The 16,990-nt window shown below is 41.1% G+C and overlaps 1 protein-coding gene across 5 annotated transcripts in view; it reads right to left on the bottom strand.

The window, feature by feature from the left end:
* The window catches only part of CHD7 (chromodomain helicase DNA binding protein 7), a 184,845-nt gene that overhangs the window by 128,969 nt on the left and 38,886 nt on the right, over window positions 1-16,990 (bottom strand). The window contains exon 1 of one of the 5 annotated variants that reach the window (XM_027597270.2): window positions 6,897-7,003. The exons of the other annotated variants lie outside the window; for them this stretch is intronic. The gene's annotated coding sequence lies outside the window, so the exon portion shown is untranslated. Of the gene's footprint in view, window positions 1-6,896; window positions 7,004-16,990 lie in introns of those variants that run through there. 5 annotated transcript variants of the gene reach the window in all.

Genomic DNA, 16,990 nt, shown 5'->3' with positions numbered 1-16,990 from the left:
CAAGGTTACAAATCATATCAAAAGGGAGGATCCATGAGCCAATGGGTGAACACACAAAAGGTAAAGGACTCGGCGCCGCTGAATATTCGTATTCACAGATCTGCTAGATCATGAGGCCTGTGGCCACTGATGCCCACTAATGGCCCCCAAGAGCCACTTGGAAAAGAGAAAAAGTCTACTCAGGCCAATGCTCGCTGTGGGAGAAGGTACTATCCAATAGACAACGACCCAGATAAAGAACTCCAAGTCAGCAACATCAGTTGACCACAAGTCCATTCCAGATTTGCCTCATGGACCAAATGGTGCCCTTCCTGAACCACCCATCCCCCACCCGGGGAAAGACGACATTTTCTTCCTCATTAGTATGTTCAGGCGGTACCAATATGCTATGGATGTGCTGTCCCACACAACAGCCATGAGCCACATGTTGCTATTTAAATTAATTAAAACTAAATAAAATTTAAAATTCAGGAGCTCAGTCACACAAGCTACATTTCAAAGGCTCTCTGTGCGTATATGCACAGTGCATACATGGAACATTTCCATCATTGCAGAAACATCTATGGACAGCACTACTATATACTTCTTGTTAGAAGTAACATTTTTAGACAAAGACCATATAAGATAGTAGCAATTTTCTTTGATGAAAAATATTTTCTACTGTTCAGAGTGTTCTTTCAAAGCATTCTTTCAAAGGTCCATACCTACCCCTTGTGATGAAATTTACAGTGTTTGTTCCATTTAACACATTTTATCTTAATTAACTGTATTTCCAACCTATAAAATTTCTCCTTTCTGTAATACCTCCCAACATGTATTTCTATTTCTTAATGAATAATTTTTATTATGTTAAGAATTGAGTCTGAACTACACAAAATACTACACTTAAGAACAATTAATTTCAAAATCCTTTTCACTCATAATTGCCATATTACCATTGCCCTTTAATAAAGTATTTGCAATCTTAATTTTTACAACCAAGAATCTACATAACTATAGAGTAAGGCCACTATTTTTCTTAGTGGCTTTGGGTATTACCTTCAGTCACTATTTTATTGGAAGAAAAAAATATAGAAAAACAAAAAAGGATTTGAAGTCCTTCAAAAGATCTATGTTGGTCCAAGCACCATATGAAAAATAAAACCAAAAAAAAAAAAAAAAGAGTAAGAATTGCATCTACAGTTAGCTTTCATTCATAACACTAAGGTAACCCCCAAATTTGCTGATATGAATTGAAGAGATACATATTTTGTACAGGAAAAACTATGCTCAGAATTGATGCTGTACAGAGCAATGCTATGCTTTACATCGGCATTCCCTATGGCAGCTAGTACTAGATCCATCTGCCTCTCTAACCCAGCCAAACAATGGGAAATAACCCTCTATCCTTCCCATCATTCATTCATTTAAAAAATATTTAATGAGTGCCTAACTTTGCATAATGCATTTACCAGACACCGGGGGGAGAGCTGAACAAGACAGCCATGCCCCCCGTCCTGTGCAGTTTGCTCTTCTCATACACCCCCTTGGATAGCCTGCGTACTCCATCCACCGCCAACCTGCTAACTCAGCCTCCCAAATATCCCACCAGTCCACTTCTCCTCTCAGTTCACACCAGCTCCTGTGGAGTCAGGCCTTCGTGTGTTAGGGACACACAGGACAAAACATGAAAGGCTGGCTGTTTCTCCCCGAGTCGGGTCTCAACAAGTTCACACAGCCGACTGAATGATCTTCCAAAACACAAAACACATCATCTTTCTCCCCTGATTAAAATCCTTAAAGGAGTTTCCGTGGCTTCCCATCAAGTCCAAATGCTCCAGCGTGGGGAAGGCACTTCATAATCAGATCCCTGTCAACCTCCATTCTAACCCCCCCAAACTCCCCTCCCCCTGCCACTGAAACAAGCACAAATAGCCGTCAAACCGCGGGAAGTTTACCAACAATTATCCATTCATTTCCTCACACCTTCCATGCCTCCCCACCTGCCTCCTTACCCCCTCACCATGCAGTCTGGCGTCTTCTTCCTCTCAGTTCCTTTGTTACCAGCCACCTGGGGGAACTTCCTGACCCTCAGCCCTTCTCCTCCTCAGGCTGATTTTGGAGCCCTCCCTAGTATTTGCGCCACACTGGGCAAAGGGCTACAAAAACACCCAGCACTGTTGCTCTCCTGTTTGCCTTGCCATTTGAAGGGGGTCCTGGGACCGCGGGCACCTCCTGGGAGCTGGTGAGAGATGCAGAATCTTGGGGTCCTAACCCAGACCCAGAATCTGCATTTTATTAACAAGCCCAGAATCTGCATTTTATTAACAAGCGCCCCTGTGGATTCCAGTGCAGATCTGGGAAGTCCAGCTCTCAGACTCCGAGGCCCTCCAGCCGCTATGGTTCTCACTGCTCCTCAGTTAACACGAGAATGAATAACCAACAACAAATAACTCATCCCAAAGAATTACAAAGTAATACAAAGATGTGCTATCTTACTCTTAAGGAAAGGTAGTCCTGGCATTCCTGACCAACAAAGAAACAATACTGATACTGACCTCATCCAAAGAATTATGAGTACTCCTTAGTGATAAATTTTAATCTGCAATGGTTTACAACGAGTGGACATTTAAAAGTGGCTTGATTTTAAAGATACATCCATCTGCTTGCCAATCATTTTACATGGCCCCTCCAAAAAATGCAGTTAACATTGATATCTAATGCTATGTTACATAACACACTATTTCACAGGTTTCTTGCAGAAATCTTTCAGTTATTTCTACATAACTTTGAGAGTCTGTATATTCTGAGCTGTCTTTCAGATAAAGATGATTTTTTTTTCTATATAACGTGTCCATATAATCCAGGGGTGCCCTGCTGATCACAAACAATGGGACCAATGTTTTCTTCAAGGCAACTAATGAAAGAGCACTCAGCTAACAGTTCATACCAAGTGCATGGCCACAACACTAATTTTTTTTTCTAAATTGGCCAAAAGGTACATACTGTCCTATACATAAGTTGTGCCACTAAACCACAAGAATCCTGGAAATCAATGTCCTTTAGAGAACAACCTTTATACCCTGCAATTCCACACTGAAATATCACTCTCTGAAATTAGCTCCTTCAAAGACTAGGCCCACTGAGAAGGCAGCCAGCAGACAGCTAACCTGCTTGTCCCACCACAAGACCTAAGAAGAACACATCCAGGGTGACCTTTCCATACACAACTTCACATGGCCCAGCAATAGACCAGTATACACTCTAAAAGCACTTGGAATATTCAATATAACATGGCAAAAGAAATGAGGACAAAACCTATAGACACATCTGTACGTGCTATACCCATATACGTACACAAGATATGTATCTCTGTAAAATATGTGAATCTACCCCATCTTTTTAATGCTATCTTAATTAATTTTATTACAGACAAGGAGGAAAGCAAACAGAGACAGGTCCAAAAATAGGTAAATGGAAATTTTTATTTGGGACAGGGAAAAATTAAACTTCAGAAATGTATTTCAATCCACCTGGCAAGGATGTTTATTGGGCAGACTAATGGAACAGTAATATAAATTTTCCAAATTTTGTGATTGCTGATACATCTTGCTTAATACTATAAAATACCCTGGCAGAGTTTAAACAAACAAAACATGGTTGATCTATAAAGGCAAATGATGTCGCATGTTTATTAGCCTATTTAAAAATCGCCATTTGAAAATATATTTCCCTATTCACTCTAACTAGAACTATTTCAAGCAACTGACTACACACACACACACACACACACACACACCCCATCTGGTGATGTCAAGCCTACAGAAAGTGAAAAGAGAATAGAAGGAGGGAAGGAAGGAGCTGCCTAGGGCCACCCTGCTGATCACAGACCCCTAAAAAGCTCATCCTGAACCACTGAAAGATGCCACAGCGGGATACAGGCAACAATGCTGAGGGGCTAAAACAAAGGCAAACAGCCAACTGCTCTTGTAAGAACAGTTTTCTGTATACTTAACTACAGTTGTCATGGATTAACTGATCTGGCAATTTCCTACATTCTTTTGCATTTTCAAGGGTTCTAAAAAGTTGAAAAGGGGGTCCTGTCTCATCTTCCAGGGGGAGTTTAAAACTCCCAATTCTGTACCCAACTCTGCCTGGTTTGAAACGCAGGGAGAGGGAGGTTGCAGTAAATACTGTTCTCGGATGCGTACTACTAACATTCTTTTCCTTAGAGGAGGGGGAAAAGAACCTTTGGCAATACCACAGCTGAAAATAATTTATCATTTTCTCTGCTAGAAGAGAGCACATGTGATGAGAAGCCTTATCCATCATGAATAAACCTGAGCTCAGACACAAAGTGTCACAGGACGAGGGTAGAGGTCACACGGTAACCTGGAAGGTTTTTTAAAGATGCTGTATTTCATGCAGAAGAGGAGTACACAGGACTTCGAAAAATCCAAATTTCTATCAGGGAAGCAAGCAATATAAAAGTGACACAGAACTATAAAGAAAGGCTGAGGAGGTCCTTGGAAGAGTGTTACAGAAAGTTACTTGGGAAAACTGCACATGATCTCAAAAAGGTAAATCTATAGGGGGAAAAGGGAAGAAAACAAATGTCACTTATTCAGTAACTACATTAAATCTCTACTTCAATATAAATTATATTTGACAAAGGAAATGGAAGGAAGACTGGAATATATAATAAACAGCTTCGCATCTATTATATCATAATCATTCTGAATTGTAACAAGGTTGGAAACATTTTTTCTATGCCTATGACACTTATAAATGTAAGTTCTACAATGCCACCATCATCAAAACTATCTGATAACCAAAACTATTATCAAAAACTATTCTAGGGGGCGCCTGGGTGGCTCGGTTGGTTAAGCGACTGCCTTTGGCTCAGGTCATGATCCCGGAGTCCTGGGATCGAGTCCCACATCGGGCTCCCGGCTCGGCGGGGAGCCTGCTTCTCCCTCTGACCCTTTCCTCTCTCGTGCTGTTTCTCTCTCTCAAATAAATAAATAAAATCTTAAAAAAAAAAAACAACTATTCTAGGGACGCCTGGGTGGCTCAGTCAGTTAGGCGTCTGCCTCCGGCTCAGATCATGATCCCGGGGTCCTGGGATCAAGTCCCGCATTGGGCTCCTTGCTCAGCCGGGGTCTGCTTCTCCCTCTGCCTGCCACTCCCCCTGCTTGTGCTCTCTCTCTCTGACAAATAAGTAAATAAAATTTAAAAAAACATTTTTTAAAATATTCTAAAATATAACTACTGATAGTCAAAACTATCAATTTCACGCAGCTAAATAAGTCCAATACATCTTTTTTTTTTAAGATTTTATTTATTTGAGAGAGAAAGCAAGAGACAGAGCATGAGCAGAGGGGGAGGGGCAAAGGGAGAGGGAGAAGCAGAGTCTCCACTGAGCAGGGAGCCCCAGTGCAGTGGGGCTGGGTCCTATGACCCTGAGGTCATGATCTGAGCCAAAGGCAGACACTTAACCAACTGAGCCACCCAGGTGCCCAAGTCTGATACCTCTTTTAGCCAAGTTAAATGTCTTCATATTCGCATGTAATAAAAGACAACAATTTTCTCCATAGACTCTGTATATTTAACTTTACATTTTCCTGCATCCACAGCAAAGGCTCAACCCTAAACCAGCCCTTTTCCTCGTTACCCATAAGTCTTCTGAGCTTCCTTCCCCAGTTAGCTGAGCACTGTGGGCAAAATGAAATATCTTTTATACTATTCTAACCAAATGAATTCATAACCCAAATCTGTTCCCCCTGATATTACAATACATTCTGCAACAAATTCCTTTATTATTTTACTGCAGCACCATACTATTCTATGTTGCTGAAAGCGGACTATAATAGCCACTTCTGCCTCAAATATTCCCCTAAAAGTCATTCAGTTAACCAATTCTCACGTTAAGTAATTCTTACATGAGTGTACAAGTTTCCTGATATTAGGATATAGTTCTAACTGGCAGGTAAACTTTATATTTCAGTTTGAAAAGGGATCCTACTGATGTAGTTGTAATTTCTACCTTGTGTTCATTTTGATCAGAGATCAATATTAAGTTCACCTCGAGTGAGCAGGTAAGAGAGACTGTAACGTGTAAAAAGAAAAAAGGCAGAGTGAGAAGAGGAGCTACTACCAGGTGAGACATTTATTTCACATAATGAGGATGATCAAGATGATTTAAGGCTACCAAAGAGATCTTACCACTGACATTTGTACTTGGTTTAATCAAAAAATACAAAAAGAACAGACACCTATCTACTCACCTTTAAAATACAGAGCTTCCTAAGGCCTCAGACTGCTGCACCCACCCACTGGTATGGTTTTTCCAAGTTTAACTAGTATACATCATCTGCCAATAAAATTATGGTGCAGGTAAGGAAATGAAAATAGTTAAGTTTCATCACAGATACTATACATCATACTACACCTACTCACACTGTTCATGTTCTCGCCCCCATATTCGTTATGTCTCTAAATATACCAAAGTCCCATGCCCATTTCTCAGAAATAATTTGAAAACATTCACAATTTTTCCTCTAAAACAACTCTGCAGAACATAAAGAACACATTTTAGTCTAACCATGCTACCGAGGGTTCAGTTACCTTTAAAAACCAGTGGCTATGACAAACATATCTCAAATTTCTTAAAACAGCCTTAAGGATTCTGTACATAAATCAGAGTGTCCCATTAAATAGAGTACTGCCCTACACTACATCTTCCAGATTGCAATGTATACCTGGAAAGAGCATAAAGTGTTCTGGAAGACCACATATCTCACGTTCTACTTCAAAAGTAAATTCACAAGCCCTCTGTGTCTGCGTTGGACAGCTGTTAAGACCAACGTTCCTTAGCACTAAAACTAAAATAAGGGAGATTAAAGACTGATTCTCACCATGGTAAAGGGAATAGCTTTAAAATACCATTTGGTATTTCAAATTGTTTAGATCATCAGTATTCAAATAATTTTTATTGGCTGCATACAAACTTGGTAGTTAGCAGCCTTTAACCTATCAGAATCATTTATAACTTTTTTGTAGAATGAATTTAACTTTTCTGTTACTTTAATTTTTTGATTTTGCATGTATCTTTTATTTGAATAAATGATGTCCTGTTGAAAGGTTAACTTGCAAATATATACATTTCAATATTTCTTTCATCATGAACCATTTTAAGTTCCATCAATATTTGCTAACCACCCAAATAACAAGTATCATTGAAAACTGTAAAATTATCTGGCATCCACAAACAATAAAATGTTTGAAATAAGTTTTGATTGTTAATTCCACCTGGCCCCTTGGTTCACAGCTTATACTTAAGCATTTCAGATGTAAATCCAGTATAAAACAAGTAGCCATGTGAATATGCTGAAAATCATAACTGGTTCCTGATGAATCAAAATCATGTTTTAATACAATTATTTTTCTTCATTATAGTCTTCTTCTGTCTTCATATAAATGTACTTTGAGTTCTTGAGCTTGTTGTTTGTGAATTTTTTCTGACCCCTCCAATACTATCAGCTAGTATTTTGTTGTTCTTGGGGAAAGTGTTTTGGTGGAGATAAGAACAGAATGCCGAGCAGCACAGGAACCCTCCCATTCACCCCTGTAGCTATTTCAATGAAGTGAAATTACATGAAGTTTAAAAATCCTCTTCTTCTGTCACACGAGCCACAGGCAAGTGCTCGACAGCCACTCGTGGCAGTGGCGACTCAAGTGGATGCAGCAGACACAGAGCTCTGCTGAACTTCCACCACGGCAGGACAATGCGGGCAGCTGTGGTCTAGAGGACTCTGTCTAAGCAGAGATCCAGAGGCAAGCAGGAGGCCAGCAGGCAGAGGGAAGCAGGAGGACGGAAAAATCCATTCCCGAGGCTCAGGGAAGCAGGTATACTCAGATGTCTGCAAATACCTCAGTATGTCTTAAGTGGAGGCCAGATCTTGAAGGTCCTTTGTAATTCATTCTGAGTTCACGGAGAAGTCAAGTCACTCCCACGTTTTTAAGCCACATGGTTTAGAAAGATGTACATTTTGGAAAGAATCCCCCTTACCGGCTTGTGGATTACAGACTGGGAGAGGTGGGAATGGTACAAGAGTAGGCCCAAGAAGCCCAGTTAGAAGACTCTCCCCGGAACCACCCAACCATCTGACGCCGTTTCTGATCGGATGTTGAGGATGAAGAGTCTAGGATGACAGGACTCTGGCTTGGGTAACTGAGCAGATGGTTATCCCATTCACCGAAACATGGGGAACAGAAGAGAAGTTGAATTCATACGGGGTGGGGGAGAGGTGTAGAAATAATCCACACAGAGCCACCAAGGAAGCCATACAATATAAAAGTGGAGAGAGAGAGAGAGAGAGCTGAGCTAAAGCTACGGCTGTCTAGGTCACTGACAAACAGAAGGAAGGCAAAGTCTTGGAGTAGATAAGATCACCCAGAAAGTATGTTTAATGATAAGAGAAAAGAACAAGGAGAGAACCCTGAGGAATACCAACACTTGCAGGGCAGGCAGAAGCGTCAGCCAGCACGACAAAAGCAAACATCAAAAAAAGGCAAAAAAAAGCTTTAAGAAGGAGGTGATCAACAGGTTCGAATGCTATAGAGAAAGAAGAACAGTGTCCACCAGACTCCAGAGGCAGGATGTCAGTAACTCTAAGAGCAGCTTCTATAAAGTAGAACAGCCAGAAGCTCAAGTGCCCCAGTTACGGTGGTGATGGGAGGAGAGAAAAGCAGAGGTGGCTGCCAGCCTCCAACAGAGAAGGCGAAGAGACAACAGGCAGCAGTGGAGTGGACTGATCAAGGACTGGTATCTGTAGACTCAACAAGAGAGAAATGGGATTTGTGCTCAAACACAACTCACACAACCCTGGGAAAATTCCTTAAGTCTCTCTGTACCTCAATATAAAATGAGGATAACAACAGCATTTACTCCACAAGGCTGTTAGAATTAAGTGCATTAATATTTGTAAAGTGCTCAGAATGGTGCCTGCCACATGGTAAGCACTATATAAGCATCTGTTAGATAAGATACATAACACTGACAGGAGACATTGAGTGAGAGGTCCAAGAAGGAGCATAGAAAAAAGGGGAACAATAAAGGGCATGAGTCTCAGAGGAGGGGGCAGGGGTGGGAGAAGACCCATGCAGAGGGCATGGGATCTGCCTCTTTTCACCAGGACAAGCAGAATGATGGGTACAGATACAGAGTTAACAAAAAGTGAATATGGTTTCATTCCCATGGCTTCAATTGGCTTGTTCAATTCCAAGGGAGGCAGTGGTCTTGAAGTGTAAGTTTTAAAGAAACAAACTGAAGACAAAAGTGGAAAGATATACGGTGCTCATGGATTGAAGAATTAATGTTATTAAAATGTCCACACATGGGGCACCCTCGGTGGCTCAGCTGGTTAAGTGTCTGGCCTCAGGTCATGATCTCAGGGTCCTGGGATCGAGCCCCGCATCGGGCTCCCTGCTCAGCAGAGTCTGTTTCTCCCCTCCCACCCCCCATGTGCTCAACCCTCTCTCTCTCAAATAAATAAATAAAATCTTTAAAAAAATAAATAAAATAAAATAAAATGTCCACACTACCCAAAGGAATCTATAGATTCAATTCAATCCATATAAAAATTTCAACAGCATTTTTCACAGAAATAGAATAAACAATCCCAAAATTTGTATGGAACCAGAAAAGACCCGCGTATCGACAGAGCAAAGTGGCATGGTCACAGGGCACTATGAACCCACTAAGGTCTGAGACCAACTCTGAAATGACATCTGGTTCTGGAAATGATAATTCCACCTATCTCTAATTCATGAGGACTAAACTGGAGTGTATATACAAAGCACTTAACACAGTCCCTGGCACATGATTAGTAGGCAATGCAGATGATCAAACAACTTTCTCCTTTAATGTGAGAAATTTAAATATGCAAAATATATCAACCAGGCTGTGTGGCCTTGACCCAGTTAGTTAGCCTCTCTGGTTCTTGGTTCTTCATGTGGAGAGGGGAAGTGGAAAGGTGGCTGAACAAAATGGCAAACATCTTACCACTCTAAGACACTAAGTACTTCACAATTGGAAATCGGTGAAGTACAGCTGCCCTCTTCTGAAACCACACTTCTAGTGATAGAAAAGTAATTACAATTTCAAAAAGCACAGATAATTGATAAAAAGTGACTATACAGATAAACTGAACACATATATATTATGTAAATAATTCAGTAACGCTAAAGTAGAATTATCACTCTACAGAATTCATTCCGAATTCATGGAGAAGTGAATCACTCCAAAGTTTTTAAGCTATGCTATTTAGAAAGATATACATTTTAGAAGGAATCCCCCCTTACTAAAATGTGGGAACCACTAGTAACTCAAGTAACTGTTCCCCCCTAAAGGTAAATCAGCACCTGACTTACGTGGTAAGATTAGGAAACCACCATTCCTCAGAACGCATTCCTTTGCGACGCTATAAAGGGGCATCCTCGGGCATTCCTCTGCTTCAGACCACCTAGAGAAACGGAGGTCAGGGCAGTGGACACCTGCAAGCACCCCTCCACGAAAAAGGCCTCAGAAGCCTGCCAGGTCTTTTCCTAAATGTCCGAAGTGCTGGTCCGAAGACCAAGCAGTCACCTAAAGCAAATTTCTCAGAAAAATGAAACCTCATGCTCTCTTTATTCCTAAACAAGGCTGGCAGCACACAATCTCTCCCTAATCACCAATAATATAAACTCTTGGTCACAGAACTGTAATCCTTCCGTTAAATTAACAATTTAAGGGTTCAGAATATAACTCCAAGTCATCCTATAAAGCACTGAAGAACTGGAGGCTAAATGTATTCTTCCCATTTCCCATTTATTTGCTGAGCAAACTTGAGAAGTGACCTCTTCAATTTCCTTTTCCAAAAGCAAAATAGGTTAATGTCAAAATAGGTTAATGTCAAAATAAGTTAATGTCAACAGGGATGCTGTAAGGGTAACTTCTTCAAATTCCTAGCACAAATATACTCACTATAAAAAATATATTAAAATTTTTATTATTCATCATGATTAGTCTTAAAGGTCTAGCTTAGGACACTTCTTTCCTCAGATTCCCTAACTATACCGATGGAAGAGCTCTCCAATCAAAACAAAACAAAACCCCCCCAACACACACACACAAAAACAAAACACACACAAAATTTCAGCTTCCACAATTTTAAAATTTTTCAGAGGGGAACCTGGGTGGCTCAGTCATTAAGTGCCTGCCTTCGGCTCGGGTCGTGAACCCAGGGATCAAGCCCCGCGTTGGGCTCCCTGCTTGACGGGAAGCCTGCTTCTCCCTCTCCCACTCCCCCTGCTTGTGTTCCTGCTCTCGCTACCTCTCTCTCTCTCTCTCTCTCTCTCTCTCTGTGTCAAATAAATAAATAAAATCTTAAAAAAAAAAACTTTCAGAAAAGATCACAGAACAGTTCTTTAAAACATCTTCCCTAACAAGCCACCATCAGTAGGTTTCCCCATATCTGGAATCTAGAACAGTACACCTTTGCAGTTTGCAGGGCTTTCGCCCAGAAGCCCAACAGGTCCCCTCCCTAGAGCCCCCAGGGAGTGGAGAGACTTTGGTCATCACCAACATGGTACTGTGCCCACTGCCCCTGGGCTACGGGCTCCTGGAGTACTGCTCATCCCTCCTCATTTTATCCCCAGTACTTATCACCGTGGCAAGGATAAAGCAGGTGCACGCACATGCTTGCAGAAGGAATAAAAAGTAAGAGTTTTTTTTCCAATAAATAAGCCACAAAAATCTGAGTTTCTACCCCCTGACATGAAAGGCAAACTGGAAGACACCTGAATGCTGTATTTGCAAATCCCATCATCCGTTTCTGAATTTGTCCCAAAGCTTATCTCCCCTCAATTTTATATATCTAATAGCCCTGGGCAGACCCCCTTTCAACACAAGTTTATGATTTCACATCAGCATTTTCTCATCTTTATCTTTTATTGACCACTGTCAAAAATTAAGCTTATAAATGTTAAGCTTATTTATAAAATCACCACCTAATCAAAGATTAATGTTGCACAATTGTGACATCTCTTTAACACTTTAGAAAAGCTTAAAACAATCATAAGGAAACATGAGAAGGGGGTAGAAGAGAAGAGCATCTAGAAATTTGGGGAAAACCATTTGTGAAGCCAGCCAGATCCGGCCCAAACACTTGCGCTACCTCAAGCAAATTAAGGCAGCTCTCTGGACCTCAGCTGCTCATCTACGAAAATATGGAAATAAGTATTCCATCACCTCCCTCAAAGGGCTGCTTAGAAGTGATTTGTCACAAGTAGCCATTAACAGAATGCCTTGCACACAACAGATGGTAAATGTTAGTTGTTCTCCCCACACTTTGCACCAACCCTAACCTAGTCATCTAGATTTCCCTACTCCCAGCTTCACTGCCAAATATACTGGGTATCTCTTCATGGGAGCTGACAGTACAAAACTCAAATGGTATTATACCAAGTTCTGAACTCTTCTGCCCTATTAAGAATCAAAAATGCCTCTTAAAAATCACAACCACAGAAGCCTGTCACCTTGCTAGTGCAGAGACAGAGCCAGCAGAAAGAGTCCAGACAGAAGTCTGCAGAGCAAGTCCCTGGATGGACACCCTCGCAGACCATGAAGGAAATCCTGCTTTCATGCATCTAGAATCTGGGAATCACAGGACGGGTGTGCTAAAAGACTCAAGACCCAATCCGATCACTTGACCTTAGAGAGAAACAGTGAGAAGGTAAATGCTTTATTCAAGGTCATTCAGCTAGTCAGAGAGAGAGAGAGAGAGAGTGAAGGCTCTAAGACTAGTGCTGGTTCCCACTGTAATAAATACCCTACACTGCTACGAACGTATCCCCTTATTCTTAGGCAACAGTGTCCTCTCAGACTAGGTAACTGTATACATCACTGGAAAAATGTTAACAGATGTTTGAGGCAATACAATTTTAAAACAGTACATCCAAACACCATCTACGGGGTAAGCTAAAGTCATAACTTGAAGCAATTCCAAATAAGGTGGCATTCTAAAAACATTCTGTTCTGTTGGCGTTATCACTGAATGTGGTGTTGTGACTCCAAGGTCACTATGTTGAAGGAAACAAAATTCATTTGCATAATTTCTGGTGTATTAAGTCAACTATGTCATGAGAATTTTTTAACCAGCAGAGGAGATGCTTCCCCAAATTGTCTCCGAATGCTAAGCCCTTCTTTCTGTACACAAAGGTATTTGCCCTCTATGCATCATTTCTATACACCTGGATCTTTCTAGATGGTGGTTAATGCCATAAGCCATTTGATTCAGGGTAGATGGAGAAACAGTTTGTGTGACTGAGTTGCAAGCTTTTTTCAAACAACACCATTTTTTAAAATTTAAATTCAACTAGCCAACATATAGTACGTCATTAGTTTCAGATGTATTGTTCAATAATTCATCAGTTGCATATAACACCCAGTGCACATCATATCACGTGCCTTCCTTAATGCCCACGACCCAACGACACCATTTTTAATGGGGGGAAAAAAAAACCAACTTACAAACCATCATTATTCAGACGAGTGTGTGGCAGGCATTTTCTCAAAAATGAACAAAATAAGTCTGTCACTTAAGGACAACAATTGACAGTTTGTTGCCAATGATAAAATTTGAGCTTTCAAGCAAAAATCAGAATTTTGGAAAATCTGTATCCACCATCATGAACTTGACAGCTTCCCAATACTTGAAGAATTTTTTGAGTAGATAGTAAGAGAAAAAAGATTTTTAAAAATACTGTATAATGAAATGTGTCAACATCTGAAAGATTTATGTAACTCACTGAACCAATATTTTCCAAATTACCAATGCATGATGTTACAAAACTATACACAAGGATAAAAGATCCACTCAAAGTGCAAGATACACCAATGCATTTTAATGAAACCAAATACTAAAATTTCACTGATACGATTTCGGATTCCACACTACAACTAACCTTTAAGAACCTACTCCTTATAGTTTTAGTATAGTATAAAATTATCTAAAAAGCCTATTCAAATATTCCTCCCTTTTCAATTACAAGTCTGCATGCCAGATTTTCTTCATGTTCTTCAACCAAAACAACATATTACAACAGATGGAATGCAGAAGGAGCTATCAAAATCTAACGGTCTTCTATTGAGCCAGGCACTAAGAGATTTACAAAAACATAAAGTAATACCCTATAAACTTTTGCTTTGGAAAACACTTGATTTTTCATAAAAAATTAAGTTGTTCGTATTAACATGTAATGTATTGTTGGTCAACAGCATTGCTGAGGAATGCAACGTACAAACACTTAAAACTTAGATATCATAAAACATTTAAACATGGCAAAACAACAATGGAAACAAACCAACAAAAAGGACCTTTCAGATACGATATCCTGGACATGAACAGCCTGGCCAAAAGTTTTAACCACGGAGAACTAGAAACTCAGTAATTTCCACTGCCACAATCACCAAAAAAGCCACAGATATCCTTGACAAAGGAGAGCCAGAATAAGGAGCCACAGACTCTATTATGAAGGCTGCTTGGCTAAAATGTCTGGCTTTCAAGAGACGTTGGGGTGGGGAATGCAGAGCAGAGAAAGTTCCAGACCCAGCAAATCAAATGACCAGGCTGTGTCCATCCAGCAGAGAAAAGGAAGGGAATACCTTACTTTTGCTCTGTAGCTTACTGTGAAAACACTTGTGCATTCACCCACTTGTTCTTCTTTTTACAAGAATGAGACATCCACACTCCTACTCTCTCTGCTTTGTATGAAGATCAGAGAAGGACCCAAAAGCTTTTTTTCATATGTATCTTAGCTTCAATAACCCTATGAGATAAGCAGTACAAATATTAACCCCATTTACAGATGGTGAAACTGAGTCTTGAGAGTTGGGTGGAAGAACCGTATATCCCTACCACGAGTCTTCTGGGCTCTTGTTTGAAATTTCTATCACACACTACTCGGACACTGGTTCTCCCGGTGTGGTCTGGCACCAGGAGCATCGACACCTCGGGGAACTTGTTAGACATGTGACTTCTCAAGCCAACCCAGACCGACTCAATTTAAAATTCTTGGGGTGAGCCCCAGCAATGTGTGTTTTACACAGCCTTCCTGGTCATTCTGATGTATGAACTGAGGGCCTAGAAACAATGACACCCCAGAAAGGCACCCATCCGCCAGGACAATGACATAAATAATATGAACAACTTGACACCAATACAATACAGCCAGAGCCGCCATAACAAAACACCAAAGACTGAATGGTTTGAACAACAGAAATGTACTTCTCACAGCTCTGGAGGCTCGAAGTCCCAGATCAAGGAACCAGCAGGGCAGGCTTCATTCTGAGCCCTCTTCTGGCTTGTATCTGCGGTCACACAACCTCTTTGTGCAAAGAGAGAGAAAAATCCTTCTCTTCCTCTTACAAAGCCGTCAATCCTATCGGATTCAGGCCCCACCCACATGACCTCATTTAATCATAACCATTTCCATAAGGGCCCTATTTCCAAGTAAAGTTACGCTGAGACTGGGGCTTCAACATATGAATTTGGGGGGGCAGGGACAAAATTCAGCCCCTAACTGACTTCAGAAGGAAAACGTTCAGGCCCCATGCAAAGGCTGATGCTGCTGGTCCAGGACCTCACCTGCAGAACCCACGCCACAGAGGGACACAGACAGAGAAGTTTACTTGGGAAAGCAGCAACTATCATGGGAATCCCAGCACTAACCCAAAGCAACTGAGAAGGACTCACGGGGATTGCCACAGGAACACAGGAAGGAGGGAAAGTCACTTCCCACACTGGTGCCTAATGCTAACTGACAGTGGTAAACATTTACTGAGCGTTTGCTCATGTGCCAGGCCCCGTGGTAAGGCTTCAGATGTACTGGTTCATTTAATCTGTGTTACCCCCATTACGAAAATGGAAATGGAGGATTTAAAGGTTAAGTAGCCCACCAAGGAGCCACCGCTGGTAAGAGGCAGCAATGGGAATAAGCCCCAAGACAATCTTAACCTCTACACTCTACTAGAAGGGAGAAAAGAGTGCAGGCTCATATCTGATCTTCAATCAGAGAGAGCGATCCCAGGCGCTAGACGCCATCCAGCACAACGGTGTAGAGGTCAGCTGTTAAGGAAACACAAAAGACCGTAACACACATGGCACAATACTCAACGTCACTGATGATGAAAGTGTGCCTATCAAATTGGCAAACGACAATGTCCTGAGTTGGGAAGTGCAGAAAAAAATGAGCAAGTCCCACACCACCAAAAAGATTATGAAATGGCGTGGTCTTTCAGGGCAATCCAGGAAAATGCACCATATAGAAAATGAACACAGCCTGTGACCCCCATGACAATTCTTTCTAGGAATGTATCCTAAAGGTTCATGGAGAGATGTACATGAAGGGCTAAGCTGTATGGAGGCACTGTTTTCAACCGTGAAAACACCAGAAATGACTTAAATGTCCATTAAAGGCGGACAGGTAAGTGAAGTTCCATGATACAGGATATCGTTGTTTGACCCATCTGAAAAGATAAGGTACAGCTCTATGTATTGATCAGCCACCATATACTGAAAAAAGGGAATTATATGTGTAGAATACATCTGCAGTGTGAAAACCTATCTCCCACTAAAAGGCCTAGAGGAATAATTAATGCACCAATGTTTATTGGGCACGGGGGCTTTCACTTTCTACTTTATACACACTTTGTAGTGTGAAACATTTTGGAATAAGCATCCTTACAATCAGCCAGATGTTAAAAAAAAAAAAATTATTACAGTTCCCCCCCGCCCCGTGTCACATGGATCCAGCTTCCCTCCATCCAAGTTCTGCTAGCTGGTAACCCTCGCTGGGTTACTAAGTCTCACAAAGCCTCGATTTTCTCACAGTAACTACTCTGGGGACGAAAACGCCTGTTGTCTGCTCTCCGAGCTATCTCCTCGGCTATCCTGCACAGTACTCCCCA

Source organism: Zalophus californianus, chromosome 4 (assembly GCF_009762305.2).
Source record: "Zalophus californianus isolate mZalCal1 chromosome 4, mZalCal1.pri.v2, whole genome shotgun sequence".
Lineage (NCBI taxonomy): Eukaryota > Metazoa > Chordata > Mammalia > Carnivora > Otariidae > Zalophus > Zalophus californianus.
This window is presented reverse-complemented; position numbering and strand designations above follow the sequence as displayed.